Source organism: Molossus molossus, unplaced genomic scaffold, assembly GCF_014108415.1.
Source record: "Molossus molossus isolate mMolMol1 unplaced genomic scaffold, mMolMol1.p scaffold_m16_p_14, whole genome shotgun sequence".
NCBI classification, from domain to species: domain Eukaryota; kingdom Metazoa; phylum Chordata; class Mammalia; order Chiroptera; family Molossidae; genus Molossus; species Molossus molossus.
In genome coordinates, this window is record NW_023425349.1 from 15,523,910 (window position 1) to 15,540,328 (window position 16,419).

A 16,419-nucleotide genomic window follows, 5' to 3' on the forward strand; every position below is an offset into this window, starting at 1 on the left:
CAGCTTTCATCTCCACCCACACAAGTGGATATTCCTTAAGCTAAATGAGGTATTTAGGAGGTACTTTAGCTCTATATAATTTAAAGTCATCCAGGAATGGGATTTTATCTTATAAATTGATATAATGCATACGACTCCAAAGATGACCACCATGCATTACTTCCCTCTTTATGCAGGCATGTTATGCCCTACCCAGACATGTGTCTAATTTCCCTCCCCTTGAACCTGACCTGGCCTTGGTAACTTGCTTTACTAATAGACTGTGGTAGAAGTGATCTTCCTGGACTTCCAAGGATAGCTTATAACAAACTTCCACTCAAGTCTCTTGGAACGCTCCCTAAAAAACTCATTTGCAATGCTTGAAAAGCACAAGTCACATGAAGAAACCACAGGTAAGATTTTCAGCTGACAATGTCTGCTGATGTCCCAGACCAAATCAGTGTCAATTTCCAGCCACGCACATGAGCCACCTTGGATGTTCAGCTAAGTCAAGCCTAGAGATGACTGCAGCCCCAGTCAACAACTGGGAGCCCCCAATGGAGAACTTACCACCTGACACCAAGTCACCTATGAGAGAATGAGATATGAGAGCCTTAACAGATAATAACTTGTTTTAAGTCATATGGTTTTAGGGATGTTTGTTATGCAGCAATAGATAGCCTGAGTTCTGTATGATGTGCTTAATGTTTTATAAAATGTAGATAATAACGCATATCACACAGGATTGTTGTAGGTATTAAATTCTGTCATGTACATATGCTTTCTATAGTCTCTTCATTTTTTAAAATAAATATTATTTATTTATTAATCTTAGAAGAAATGAGAGGGAGAGAGAGATAGAAACATCAATGAGAGAGAATATCAATTGGCCGCCTCTGCATGCTCCCCCCTGGGGATCGGGCCCACAACCTGGGCATGTGCCCTGACTGGGAATCAAACTGGTGACCTATTGGTGCATGGGTTGATGCTCAACCACTGAGACACACCAGCCAGGCTCTATAGTGTCTTTAAGATCACATTCATCAATTGAGATATCTTTGGTCATGAAAGTTATTAAAAAGAAATCAACTCAATATTAGTGGATTAAAAGAACAAGTTGTATTCCTCCCTCATTCTGTTTGTCCATCAAGGTTGAATATAATCACTCAGGGACCCAGCATGACGGCAATAATCACCTTGAACTTGGCTGGATCCTGTGCAAGGTGAAAGAGGCAGCTCTGGGAATTCACACTCCGGCAATCGAAAGTGCTGGACTAAACGCAGCACACATCGCGTCTGCAAACTATTCACTAGCCTGAATCACAAGGGGCAGCAAGTCGAGTCCCACCATTTGCTCGAGGATAGGTAATAAAAAGAGCATTTGTCTTATGGCACGGTAATAGGCCATGCTTATTTCTTCCATGAACTTATTGTATCCTAACACCGTAACAGATAGTCACACGTGTGTGTATTGTCTGTGTCTCCCTACTAGAATGTTAGCTCCATGTAGGCAGATTGTTCTGCCCATTATGTTCACCTCTGATTCAAAACACCCAGGGACAGCAGAACCTGCTCACAGCAGTAGCTTATTTAATATATGATGAAGAGATGGGTTTTCATCATCATCATCATCACACCTTCATAATGGTGGCCATATAAAGCTATATTTCAAAGATACCTAGTAAGTAAGTAGAGAGGTATAGCCTGGAGAGTACCATCAGAACATGAAAATTAAGCATAAATATCTAGATAGCTTTCATTTGGAGGAAAAAAAAGACAATTCTGAATAATTATTTTAATTCCAAAAGCATGGGTGATACTAATGGATATACAGATGTGACTACCAAGTGTATATGTTCTGGGGTCAGACAAACCTAAGTTTGAAACCTGGCTGCCCAAATTACTAGCTATGTGATTTAGGTTGTAAACCAAAAGTACTGAACCAAACTCCACTCCTTAAACACCTCCCTCTTTGCATTTTCTCATGGCGACTGGAGGATAAATTCTCCTATGTTTGGAATTACCACCCTCCCTCCCATCGTGCAGATCCTGGGTTCTCTTCCAGGCCCTCCTGCTCGCTCTTGTTATGAAGACGTACTGCAGCCCCATTTTCTCAGTGGTTCCAAACAATTCCAGTAAATAATGTTGGCTGGATGCTGCATTCCTCTCTCTGGTAATTAGCACATCCTGCTTTCCTCCACCACGGCCCATGCTTCTTGGCAATGCGTGGCGGCTGGGGAGAGGCTTCGCAGAGTACAGCACATTCGGACAGGCAGGAGCGGAGTGGGAGCGGGTTGCTCCCGGTCAGAAAGCGATGGGCATCGAATCATCAGCCCATCCTTCTGTCACCAGCTCCACGACATGTGGAATTGAAACAGGAAATGAGTCCTGTGCTTTCCACGTGCAGAGTCACCTTTGCTTTATTCGAGAGAAGATCACTGAGCGGCACGGTACAGAGAGGTTTACAATATTATAGAAAAAATTACACTTTTTATATGTTCTACAACAAGGATAGTCAGGATTTTCAGTTGGGTTATAGGGAGGGGATTGGGTGCTAAAGATTAGTTTTGCCTCAAAGAACTTTTGTTGGCCTTCAGAAGGTAAACAAAGTTGGGGGACAATTACAAAGAATATCTGATTAGACTCCAGCAATATCAACTCCATAATTAACCTGACTACGGAACCAAGAATATTTAGAGGCAGGTGGTAGTAAGTAGTAGCTAAAATATGTGATCCCCAAGAACATATTCTCTAACTCAAAAGCAAGGTTCTGGACTCACTATAATTCTAATGCACTTAATAGCATATACCATTTTTCTACATTTGCTTTCATTGGCCAAAAATAAGAAAAATATACACTTGTAAATATGTGCTTTTATGATACCTTCATTTATATTATCCTTATGGTTTCTTTCAATTGCAACCTATATAAATAGTAAATCTTAAATACTGATATCGCCTATAGCAGGACAGGACTAAATCAAGAGATTTAGCGGTTAGAATGTAAGCAGGTGGGCCAAAGAGTCACAGGTTTGATTCCAGTCAAGGGCATGTACCTCAGTTGCTGTTCAGCCCACACCCCTGGTTGGGGTCGTGCAGGAGGCAGCCAATCAATGTGTCTCTTTCACACTGATCTCTCTCTCTCTCTCTTTCTCTCTCTCTCTCTCTCTTCTCCCTCACACTCCATCTGAATATAAATGGAAAAAGATCCTCGAGTGAAGATTTAACAAAAAAGAGAGATTTAACTGTTGTCATCAAAACTTAGTTTGTTTCTGACTTTTTTGGGAGGAGACTCTCAGCTGTGGTTTGTTCTATACAGCTCCCTTCTCAAGTAGACTTTCCTCCTGTTCTGGCAAAGATGGTCATGACAGCCTCAGGCCTACCTGGGCCTTTGTGCCCACTATCTCAGAAAGAACTGGCTTCTTGTGGATGATCTAAGGTTTCCGATTGATCTGGCTTCAGCTATATTTCCATTCCTGAATTGATCCTTTTAACCAGAGTTTTCCAGTATCCCGATTGGCCATGACTGAGTTATAACCACATCCCTAAACCATGCATAGACTTAAGCACACCTGAAACTCATAGAGGGAAAACTGGAGTGGGTTTCCTATGCTGGGCAAAGATATTTTCAGTATATTATTTTATGTAATTATCATAACAACCCCATGAAAAAATGGACAGAATTTCCGGGAGAGGTACAAAGACATCTTAGAGGCCAACAGATAGTAATGTATATGTGACTTTCCTAAACTGTTCAGCTATGTTCTAAACTGTGCCTTCAAGTAAGCTATATAACTTATAATAACCTCAGTTTCTATCTCTAAAATAAATATAACATACAAGATAGTGACAGGCATAAAATAAGATCTATGAGAAAAAGAGAATTCCAGATCACTGTAACACCCTGTGTAATACACAACCTCAAATTTCAATGGCCTACAAGTTTATTTCTCAGTTCTGTCAGTTGGCTGAGCTTCTGCTCTGCCTGACAGGGCTTGGCTCTTGGCTATATATATGTTCACATCTGCTCAACATATTTGCTCATTCTGTGACCAATAGCTACCCAGGGTACGTTCTTCTTATGGCAGATGGTAGAAGCTAAGAGGATAAGGCAAACCATGTAAAGACACTTAATGGCTCTGTTCGCATTGTATCTACTGAGATCCCATAGGCAAATCAAGTCCCATGGCTAAGCCCATCCCTGGAGTAGGCAACACACTCTCTCTACTCTGGTGAGACGCATTGAAAATTTACTTGGAAAAGCCTGTGCATATGTAATTCTACAACAGAGAAAGAATGAAGAATTGGGAACAATAAACCATGTTCTATAAAACCACAGTTGGTAAGAAAAATATTAGACTTATTGTTGTAATTCACCCTTTGGAAAACCACTGTAGAATTTGGAATAGGGAAAATTAGAATTTAGATTAGGGAAAGTATATGAAATTTGGTAGAACCCTCTTCATTATCCATTCAACTCTATGTTCTTTCCTATGCTCACCAGTCTTCCCACAGTAGCTTGGTTACTGACTTTTGACTCTATTGGCACTTCACTTCTGATATTTATATTCTGGTTGCATAATACATGTTTCCTAAAACTGGATACTATTCTCTTTTGGCTCACAGTAAAGACAAGTGATGTCTGCCACAGCCATTTCTGCAACCCAGGCAGTGGCCATCATTAGGAGGTGGTCAGTAAATAGTCATAGACTCAGTGAATGAAGAACAACAATGTGTGACCTACCCCAAATTCATCCTTGAGTTTTTCCTTACTAATAGTGAACTAATTTGGAGATGAAGGGAGAGCATGAAGAGCTTAAATTAAAATTACATTTTCTGTCCTTCCATATGGTTAAAGGTGGTCAATGCAATTTAAGTGGGTTGTATTAGAAAGAGCTCCCAAAAATATTGTTAAAGAAGCCCTAGCCCTTTGCCATTTTCCTTTTTTCTTCTGTAACAGACTTTTCTGTTAAAATTCTAGTGGCTATTTTTAGGTATAAACACACCTAACGGTGGTAGAGTCAAAAGCTGAAAGGTCCCTGAGGACTTTGTGAGCCCAGGACAATCAACCGGTGGACTTCTCTGGTGTGAGAGAAAATCTGTTGAGGCTGTGGACGTTCTGGTACTTGAAGCTGGACACAATACTGTCATAGGTTCCTGGAGGGTGTTAAATGGATCTGATTTTGAAAGTGGAGACAAAACTCGACTGTCACTGTAAGACAAGCCGAGGCGGAAATAGAATCAAATTGGGGCAAAATGACTTTCTTGGTCGTGATGGAACAGGAAGCCTTGACAATCAAGATCCCATCAAGAGTCATCATCAGCACTTTCTTTTTATTTCTCTCTGCTATAGTTTACAGTGTGCTTCCCATCAACCCACATGCAGTTGGATATGGAACATGAACAAGAAAGAAACTTCTTGGTTGTGATGCGCCACTGAGAATTTTAGGGGTGTTTGTCGCTACAGTGTAACACAGCCTGTGATGACTAATACAGTGGTACCTTTCCTACAATCTTTGTAGTCAATGCTCTCAAACAGTGCTCTGTCGACAGAAGGTATATAAGAAATTAACTGAATCAATATAATTGCTTGAAGCAAAATGTTAATAGGGCACAAAGGAAGAAAAAATATTTTCTTTGGGTTTGTAACATCGAAGAGGAGTTTATGGGAATTCCAAAAAAACTTTGGAATTCTGATGAGTATTCTAGCCTTTGGTCTTATATAGACCTGGGTTTGATTCCCAGATCTATGACCTGTCTTAGAAAAGTTACTTAATCTCTCTGAGCCTCAGTTCCTTTGTCTTTATAATGGGGATAATACCTCCTATTTAGTATTTTGTGAGGATTAAATGAGAAAACACTAGCAAAGTGTCCATGCACTGCCAATCACAGTGAAAAGAGATACAAAGCTGAAGGTTCTGGATATGTAAAGGCAGTGATGGTGGTGGGATATTTGGACATAAGAATGGAAAAGTGTGGGGCTTACCTGGAAAACAGGTACACCCCCCATTTTAGCAACAGCTTCTAGCATAAAAGTTAATAATTATACTTTGCATATAAGCCGTATTTTATAGTTCCAAAAACACTTCGGCAGGCATCATCTCACACATACTTCAGATCAGCTCTCTGAGAGAGTTCTTTATGTCTGTTAGCATTTAACAGATGTACATCGTGAAATACAGAAACATGCAAATAATCACCAGATACATTAATGGCAATTCTAGAACTTAAGCTCCGACTATCTGATAAAACACTCGGTGCTTTTTCATGGTTCCAAGTGCCTATATGAGGAGCTCAGGACAAAGCACAGGACCTTCTTTGCAAAGATCTCTCACTGTTGCATTGGTCAAGGTTAATTTATGCAACATTGCCCATCTCAGCTGTGGTTGTGATGAAGTTCTGCCTTGGCCAATATGACCTCACATTTCAGAAAGCCTATTAATTAAGGGGACTAAAAGAAAAAGTAAATGGTTGTGATCCTCTTCTCCTCTTTGCAATTACTTGTCTCTGTCATTCTTGTACATATTTTCCAAATCAATCTATGAGTAAGGGCAAGGGCACCTGTTTAAGCAGATCGCTTAGAAACCAACCATGAGAAGGTGGACAACTTATCAGGATTCCTAACCACATCCTTTTATCCTGGTGGCTTTAACTTCTGAAATGCCAATAAGTACAGGTAATTACACCAATTCTTTCATATGTCTGGTTTATGTGCACAGTTCACACATTGGTTCCAGAGCAAGTACACTTGTTGATTGTTCTTATGTACAAAACACAATGCACACTGACGTGAGCTGGAGGTACTGCAGATCTCTTTGATTCTCTCAGTAAGAGCAACTGAAGATCCACCTGTTACGTCATGGCAGCCTCACGTCTATGAGTGCTGAGATGTTCTCACGAGGTAAATGCCTTGGGTAAACAAGGACCTAATAACATGATCTTTGTTTGTTTTTTGTTTGTGTGTGTGTGTGTGTGTGTTTTTATGAGAGAGAGAGAGAGAAAGGGAGAGATAGAGAGAGACAGAAACATAGAAACATCAATGAGAGAGAACATCGATTGGCCGCCTCCTGCTTGCCCACCACTGGGGATCGGGCCCACAATCTGGGCATGTGCCCTGACCGGGAAGTGAACCAGTGACCTCTATGTGCATGGGTCAATGCTCAACCACCGAGCCACACTGGCTGGGCCTAACATGATCTTTGTAATCAGGAAAGTGTCAACAGTGACAGCCAAGGCATCCATAAAGCACTGAATCTGGACCTTCATGGTTTTGTAGGACTTTAGAAATAGAAGGTGCCTCATTCGTATCTCTCCTCCTACATCACCATTTGCTTATTTGCAATTAATAGCATCACCACCTTTAGAAGATGCCTCTCGCCTCTCTGAGAATTCCTCCCACAGCTCATAGCGCTGGATACCTGGCTCAAAGAAATACTTGTCTGGCCAATGGCCTATCAGTCTGTCTCTTTTAACAATTTAAAATAAGCCCAGCCAGTGTGGCTCAGTGGTTGAGCATCGACCCATGCACCAAGAGGTCGCCAGTTCGATACCTGGTCAGGGCACATGCCCAGGTTGTGGGCCAGGTCCCCAGTGGGGAATATGCAGAAGGCGGCCAGTTGATGTTCTCTCTCATCAATATTTCTCTCTCTCTCTCTCTCTCTCTCTCTCTCTCTCTCTCTCTCTCACTAAAATCAATAAAGATTAAAAAAAAAAAAAATTTAAAATACGACATGGGCCATGGATCCTGGGGAATTGAGTCATACTTGGAGTATAGCACTAAACTAAGAGACTGTCCACCACTGTCTTCATCTTAGAACTGCCTTATTCCTCTGACCTGGCTGTTGAACTTCTCCTTGGATTATGTGAGTGACACAATTATCCTTCCAAAGTTTTCCTTTCATATACTTAAACAAGTTAATAGGGTCCTACCTTTTCCCATCCACACTGCCTTTAAGACACTATTGACTTCAATAATTCAGGGTAAAGTCTTTGGCACGTGTCAGTAACCTTTCCTCCCCCAAACGCCTATGAAACCAGGGGCAGGTCCTGGTTACTCCACCTTGCAAATGAAATCTACTCTCCACTGCATGCATTCCCACAGTCCCAGGCTTCACCCGGGCTCCACCTCTCTTACCCAGCGTTCCCATCTTCAGTCTTGCCTCCTTCCAATCAGTCCTCTTCCCAAAAGAAGAATCAATTTTGAGAGGGGGAGAAATGAAACCTGCATTACCAAGCATCCCATCTGTTCAGAGATTCCACATTCCCTGCCTCATTTAATCCTCTCTAAGTATAGCAGGCTATTTCTTTTTAAGCTCTATGCTCATTTGAGAGATAAAGAAACTGAGACTCAGAGATGAGAAGCAAACATCTCCTTGGTCACATACTTGGCAAATGATGAAGTCAAGCTTCAGACCCTGGCAAGCAGACTCAAGGACCCATGCGTTCAACCATTTGCTAATTCCTACCACTGTGAGAGCTGAGCGGAAAGAAGTTTTACAGGCCTCACATTTAGTGAAGTCAGAGACGGGCTATGAATAAGATCTCTCTGACCTAGGCCCTTTACACTACACCATGTTATGCTCATTCTCTGGCAAAAAATTCCTTTGACCACAAACATGAGTCCTTTTACTGACATCACAAACATGAGTCCTTTTACTGACTATTTGGCTCTTACTCAACTTCTCAAACTTTACCTTTGGTCATCTTTGCCTTTCTGCCCAGTATATGTTCCACCTAACCATTTTTGCATGTCATTTTTCTCTTTCACATTTCAAACTAGCAAAGTCCTATCCCTCATGCTCCAGCAGGTAGGCTTATAACAGTGTGAAAATATCCCATTAAATTCAAATTATTCCCATATTGTGAAGCAAAACTTTTGTGGCTACTCCTAAATCAGCTACCGTAAGGGAAATATGATGGGGGAGAGGGATTGTAGGGGAAGGATACAGAAATCTTAACAAATTGTCATTAGCATTCAGGGAAGGACACATGAGGTCCCTGGAGCTGAACTGTAGGCTTTGTCGCTGACGCGTTCTTGATCTTCCCTAGAGTTGAGAATGGATTCTTTTTTCTTTATTATATGTCAGTAACTAAAATTCCATTAAAGCATGTAGTAAAACTCAATAACTGTTTTATTCTTTAAATTATGTGGATTTCTTTTCTTTTCTTTTTGGTCAACACTCTACATAGGACGTCCTTCTCCACACATGGGTTTTAACTGACTAAGTCTGAGTCACCTTTGTGATAATGATGGTGTGCGCTGAAGCAGCCTGTTCCAATAACTCTGCTATTTACCAGAATTTCTAACAATCTGTGCTTGGGTGTGCCATTATCTGACATTGTGGGTTACATGTGCTTCCCGCTAGAAGAGGAGGGAATGTAGGAGAGGATGAGGAAGGGAGAACAAAGAGGAGAGGGAAAGATACAAGGAGAAGTGGGAAGAACAAAAGAAGAGAGGAAAGAGAGGAGGGTTGGGGGCAGAATGGAAAAAGACGTGTAGGTATGAAGCAAAAACACTGTAGGCAGAGAAGGAAGCACATTGAATTAGCTCTTACTGTACACTGGATGCCATACCACATGTCTCCCGTGTGTTTGGTCCTTTAATTCCTACAACGGCTGCGACAGCTTTACCCCCATTTTGCTTATGAGGAAATGAAGGCTTGGAGACTTTGAGAAAGTTTCCATGTGATCATAGTCTGGGTGCTGAGCTCTGGTCTGTCTCATTCTGTGTTCGTTCTTAGTCATTGTGATACATCACCTCTCTTGGTCCAAGGGCAGTTTCTGTACCACACTGAGTATCTGCTCACGCTCCTCCCTCGGGCAACACCACAGACACCTGCAGAAAGTGACATAGCTCTCCTGAGCTGTTTCTCCTCCAGTTTAATATCCCCACCTTTTCAGCAGGTTCTCCAGCAATGTTTGACTCCTATGGAACATTTAGGTCGCTGTCTTTAATCAATACCTCTCTTCCTACAGTTTTCATTATAACCAGTGAGATTCCCAAAGTGTTACTCTCAGCTTTCTCTACAGGCACTGCCCAACAACTTTCCCTGTCTCAGAAAGAAAGATTATGATGACCTATTTCTATCTTTTCATTTGGCTAAAGACAGAATAAAGCAAAAGTTCATGTCCCCAGAAATCCTATTTAGAGAGGCAACAGAGTTTTGGTGACAGTGAAGCCTTGGTTCTAACCTTGTCTATACCACTGACTACTTGTATGATCTTAGTTAGGTTATTTGAAATATCTAATATTTACACTGTCTTTCTTTATAATTAAATATTATTATCTATGAGTAGGATGTTGAGAAGACTAACCAGGACTGTACATGTGAAGTGTAAGGTACATCACAAGCACTAAGCAAATGGTCTTCATCATTATTTTTATCAGTCCAATCCCTCACGATCTAATTCAAATATCATCAAACTGCAGAATAGGGCAAAAGTAGGTTTACAGTTGTGAGTACATGAAACAAAGAGTTTATTCTTAGATGATTACTTAATTATTTTCCATACAAACAACTATAAACCTACTTTAGCCCCACCATGCATGTTCATTAGGGAAGCACACCTTCTATCTTACTCTAGGCCATAAAATGACTGGTGGTCATATCTATGTGTTCACAGATTATACAATGCATAAGCCAGATAGACCTAGGAAGTTTTCTCCCATGACTTAACTTTATACCTAAAGAAACAACATCCAAGAAAAAAAAAGGACCCCACCACCCCGACCCAGGATCATACAGGTAGCTAAATGCAAAACAAGAACAAGAAGCAGAAGCCATGCTTTTTGAGAACTAATCCAGTGGATTTACATCTAAATCATAGTGACTCCCAAGGTTCAAACTTGGATGACAAATAGAATGATGTTGACTAATGGGTAATTGATCCAGGTATTTTATCTAGTTCAATTATTTTCTTAAGTCAAAGGAACAAAAATAAGAGACGGCAAAAGTAAATGTATTTGTTAATGAGGCATTTGAAACACCTTACCACCAAGTTTAGACACAATCATGCTGGGCCCGCCCCCTGCTGACAGAATGATATCACTCAGCTTCCAGTCCTGGCTCTACTATTTGGGAAGTAATTTTACAAATAGTTATTTCAGAAAGTTATTTCACAATGTTTACATTGCTTTATCATCTGCACAATGAGCAAATTAAAGGACTGTTAAGATAATTAACGAATAGGATGCATTTTTAATTTTAATGTTTTTTATTTTAGTTTTATTTTGTTTTTCACATTAGTGAAATAAATCTACATACAATTAAGTTCCCAAATATAAAGTGTAAGGCTAAATTAATTTTTACTTATCTATATACTTTTTCCTGTTGTAAGTAGAATGGATCATATTCCATACTTCAAAGAATTATGACCATGTTCAGCTGAGATTATTTACTTGAAATATAAAGTTCTAACAAAACTACCATTTATTACATGCTTACTAAGTATTAGCTTTTGATAAGGCAATGTTATTTCATAAAGTATCCTGTTTAATCTTTGTAATAATCCTGTGACGTATGTGATATTTTCCCCATTTTATAGCTATGGAGAAAGTGCTAGGACAGGTCAGCTAGCTTGCCTAAAATCATACACTTGAGATGCAAACACAGACCTAATTAATTACTCTAAAGACAACCTGTGCAGACATCATTAGCATATTTGCAGCATATTCACTAAGTCACTGTTTGAAGGAACCAGTTCTCATAACTGAGCAGGGAGGGCAGACAATAATTTAGTCCTCCTTAATCCCCTAAAATCTGTTTTCTCTTTTAGTCAAGGGGGGGGGCGAGGAGTAAGTATTAATACTGAAACTTTGATTTGCAAGTCCTAGTCACATTCAAGACATTTTATTAGTAAGGATTACTTAAGCTTTCACTAGGGCAAAGGGAAAGAATTGAGGGGGTACAAGAACTCTTATTCTTCTCTCGGAATAGCCAAACGAGATTAAACCTAAGAGACTGCTCTTCCCTGGGATCACAATCACGTCCAAAAAATAGGTCTAACTATGGACCACCTGCAGCCCCCATTTCAATCAATCAGCCTTAGGTTCAGCACAATATGACTTACTTACAGGGGTATCCGGGGAGGTAATCAATGGTGCCAGCTTCCTTATCTTTACACAGAGGCTCTGGTGTATTCATAATTGCTACATCCAAGATCCAGAGAACTGTGCAGTATGGACATGCTGGGAGTTATCTGGCAAGAGAAAACATTCTGGCTGAATCTAAAATGAGCCGTGTTTGCAGAATTCATCTGCCTGGTGCCGTTGAAGACTCAAGGGAGATGGAAACGATAGAAATAAGAAGGATAGTAGAGCCCAAGAAATGATACCTCTTGGCTTGGCAGGAGCTGGGCTTATCCAGGAAGACAGAGGCGGCCTTGGGAAACAGGATAATGCTAACTACTGTAACTCCCAGCTTTAACTAACTCCAAAGTTTACAAAATGCGACCATCTCAATCCTTTGAGTGACTCCAAGAGGCAATGTCATTAATCCTCTTCTTTGGGTAAGGGTAGCATGGATTAGACAGGTTACGTGGTCTACACATCTAATGAGAGGCAGAACTCGAGCTCCTTGGTTCCTGGGTCTGCTCATTTCCAATTATGCTAAGTTGTTTTTGGAGAACCAAAGAGTAATATGTTCTGATTTTTTTTTTTTTTTTTTTTTTAAAGGAATCTGGGAAACATAAAGAGATGGAGTTAGAGGCAGGATGTTATATAACCCACCAGAGAGTCAGAACTGTCTTAATTAAAGGCTTGAGACAGAGAGGAAGACAAAAGCATTGTATTCCAGAACAACACTAATTAGAGTGAAAAAGCAAATGGCATCTTGCAGGAAGAAGCAACAAACTGGATCCAGGATGTCCCTGCTCTGCAGAAAACCCCACTACTTAATTAATACCTATGTGATTATGAATAAGTCACTCAAAGCCCTGAACATCTACTTCCTCTTGTGTAAGCTACAAAGGAAGAGAAGGAAAGCAGGAAAAGAGGGATTGAGAAAGGGGGATGTTAAATGCAGGAATAGAAGATATAGCTATTGTAGTAGTTATGAGGTCAAATAATACAGGACTGTGTCCATGGACAGAATAGGAGGTTTGGAAATTAGTCATTCATATGTTCATTCACTTATTCATATATTTATTCATTAAGTTACTCATTTATCTTTCAACCATTACTGAGAATCAGTTTGCTATCTGGATGCTTGCAACTGAAAAAAAAAGACGAATAAAACATGGTTCTACCTTGAAGGAACTCTCAGTGTGGAACATGGACACGGATACATATAAATTCTGTATTCTTCTGGACAGGTACCTGGAAATTATGAGAGCAGAGGCAGTTCCTCATTTAATTTTGTGTCTGGTGCGTGGACAGCTGAGTGTCTGGAAAGGGATGGGACTGGTTAGAGAAGGTCTGTCTTAGAATTGGTGGCAGCTCAGAACATCAAGGAAGAACCATAATTAACCAGAGAAGGGGTATGGGGAGAGGACTGAGAAATGCATAAGGTGTTCTCAGTCTGAGATTGTAGAAAGAAAGATGAGTTTGAGAAAATGGAGAATTTGGACCTGCTGAAATCTAGAGAATAAGGGGAACAGAGATGAGGGTGAAGTTGAACTAATCAGCAGAAGCTAGGTTGTCAGCTGCATTAGGGACTGTGGACTTACCCTGAGGACAGAAGGCAGGCAGTCTATATGATCTTAACCTGGGCAGTGATGTGATCAGAGCTGTGGTTTTGAAAGACCCTTCTGGCCTCATTAGGGAAAGTGGAGATGGTGCCTCTGGGTGCAGGAAGTGGACGTTGGAAGGCTCTGATCTAAATAGAGGTGATGCAGACCCAGACCTGGATATGGCCTTGGAAGTGGGCACAGACTGACACGGTGCGTGTGCGTGCAGGCCCGAGCTAGAAGCTCAGGGTGGAGACATTCTCAGGTCTTTCGGTTCTCTCATGTCCTCACTTCACACACAACATGAAGATGGCAATGATGTACAGGAAACAAAAGATTAAAAAAAGAAAGAAAAAAAAAAACTCCTTACTTTTCCACCTTTCGCCATTCTTTTCTGGAAAACACCTATTCAGCTTATTCTGGGGTGAAGGCTTCCCCAGAAGCAGCAGCTGCTTGCGTCCTTCTCAGCACAGGCCCGCGCGGCGGTGACAGGAAATCGCACACCCCCTGCTTCTGACACACATGACCCATCTCCACTCTGCTGTAAAGAAACAAAAGATGTCTCAAGGACTCCCTTGGAAAAATAACCATTCAATAGGATGTGGCTAGGTTGTTTCCATGGTAATTCGAGCTTTTTTACATTGTGATACTTTCTGAAGATGGAAATTTCCTTTGGTCTCCTAATGTTACTTCCTTTTGTTGTACATAGGTATCCACACTCACACAGAGGTAGTTTGAGTAAAAAAAATAAAATAAAAATAATATAAAGGGAAAGGCTGAAAAGTCTCTTGGTTATTTTTCTATTTCCTACAGCTTACTAGCCTGCGGAGATTGTTGAGCCTTTTAAGGGATATATCAAATAGAGTGTCAATATGGGGGTTGGAGAAAGGATTATCCCAGTATTTAGACTTTTTTTAATACAGGCATTTCAGGAAATTAGAACACTATGCATAGCATTTGCCAAGCCTTCGAATGGCAGCTTCCTCCCAACTGAACAATGTTAGAAGGCCAGGGCCGGGCCCTTTAGCCAGCCAGAAAAACCCACCCCAGCAAAACATTGTCACCTGACCAGCAACTCTCCGCTCCATCCCCATAAAGTGTGTTTTTCTGCTTCAAGCTACAACTCCTGTTGCAGCAGTGATTTTCATCCAGGGTAATTTTGATCCCCATGGGACAATGGACAGTGGCTGGAGACATTTCGGGCTGGCACAACTACAGAGAAGACAGAGGGCAGGGATGCTGCTGAACATTCTGCAAAGCTCATGACAGCTCCCCAGGACAAAGAATGATCTGGCCTTCAGTACCACTAGTGCCAGGTTTGAGAAAACCTGCCTTTGATGTCGAGGCTGATACAAACACAGGGTCAATCACTGACAGACTGAAGGGCCTCAGGTTCTGAACAGGAGAAGCATATTGCAGTGTGGCAGCAAATAACAGTGAAGGGGCTCAAAGGCACATTTCAAATTCTTGAAATGTCAAGAATTAGACCTCCAATTAGGCATGTAAGGAAAGATATCCAGGAATCCATGAGCCAGGTCAGTTCACTAATCCCGTCATTCACACGTTCATTGATTTTATTTATTTTTTATTATAGATATTCTCATTGATTTTTAAAAAAAATTAAATCACAAATCACAGGCACTGGATCAGTTACCAAGAATCCAACAATAAATAAATCAGAAGGTCCTGCCTTCACTGCTTTCTTAGTCTGGCAGGAAATTAAAAAATGAAATAAACAAATGCACAATTAAATATATAAAAGCAGTTGTAGTAAGTGCTATGTAGGAGAAGTACAGCTTTTTTTGATTATGTTGGAAGACCTAATCTAGAAGGAAAAACTTCCCAGAAAAAAACATCATTTTAAACTGAAATCTGATTGATGAAAAAAAAAGTGGCCATTATAGATTCTGCAGATGTGTCTATAGGCCCAAGATGTCAAACTGATATGTAAACTGTGGTGCAGCCACAATGTTAAACTGTGGAAACAGTATGGAGTTTCTTCAAAAAAATTAAACATGGAACTCCCTTTTGACCCAGTGATTCCCACTGCCGGGAATATATCCCAAGAATCCCGAAACACCCATCAGAAAGAATATACGCACCCTATGTTCATAGCAGCACCATTTACAACAGATAAGACCTGGAAACACCCCAAGTGCCTATCAGTAGATGAGTGAATAAAAAAGCTGTGATACATTTGCACAATGGAGTACTACATGGCTGTATAAAGGAAGGAACTCGTACCTCTTGCAACGGCATGGGTGAACATGGAAATTATAATGCCAAGCAAAATAAGCCAGGCAGAGAAAGACAAATACCATATGATCTCACTTACATGTGGAATCTAATGAACAAAATAAACTGACAAACAAAATAGAACCACAGTCATGGATACATGGAACAGACTGACGGACGTCAGAGGGGAGGAGGGTTGGGTGAATGGAATGAAAGAAGGTGAAGAGAATAGCCAAAGAACAGACATGCGTAGCCCACGGACACACAGTGTGGTTAGGGCCAGAGGGAGAGGACAGTGGGGATCTGAGTGGAGGGGGACAAAAGGGGTAGGAATGGGGGACATCTGTAATAATATAAACAATAAATATAAAAATAAATTTTAAAAGAAATACAATAAAAAATAAGAAAGTATTTTGTAGTCCATGACTCTTTTATCTAGGGTAGTTCTTTTTTTAAATTTATAAATATTTTATATATATATTAAATTTACATTACATATTTATAACATTTATATATTTATAAAACATAATTCCATGAACA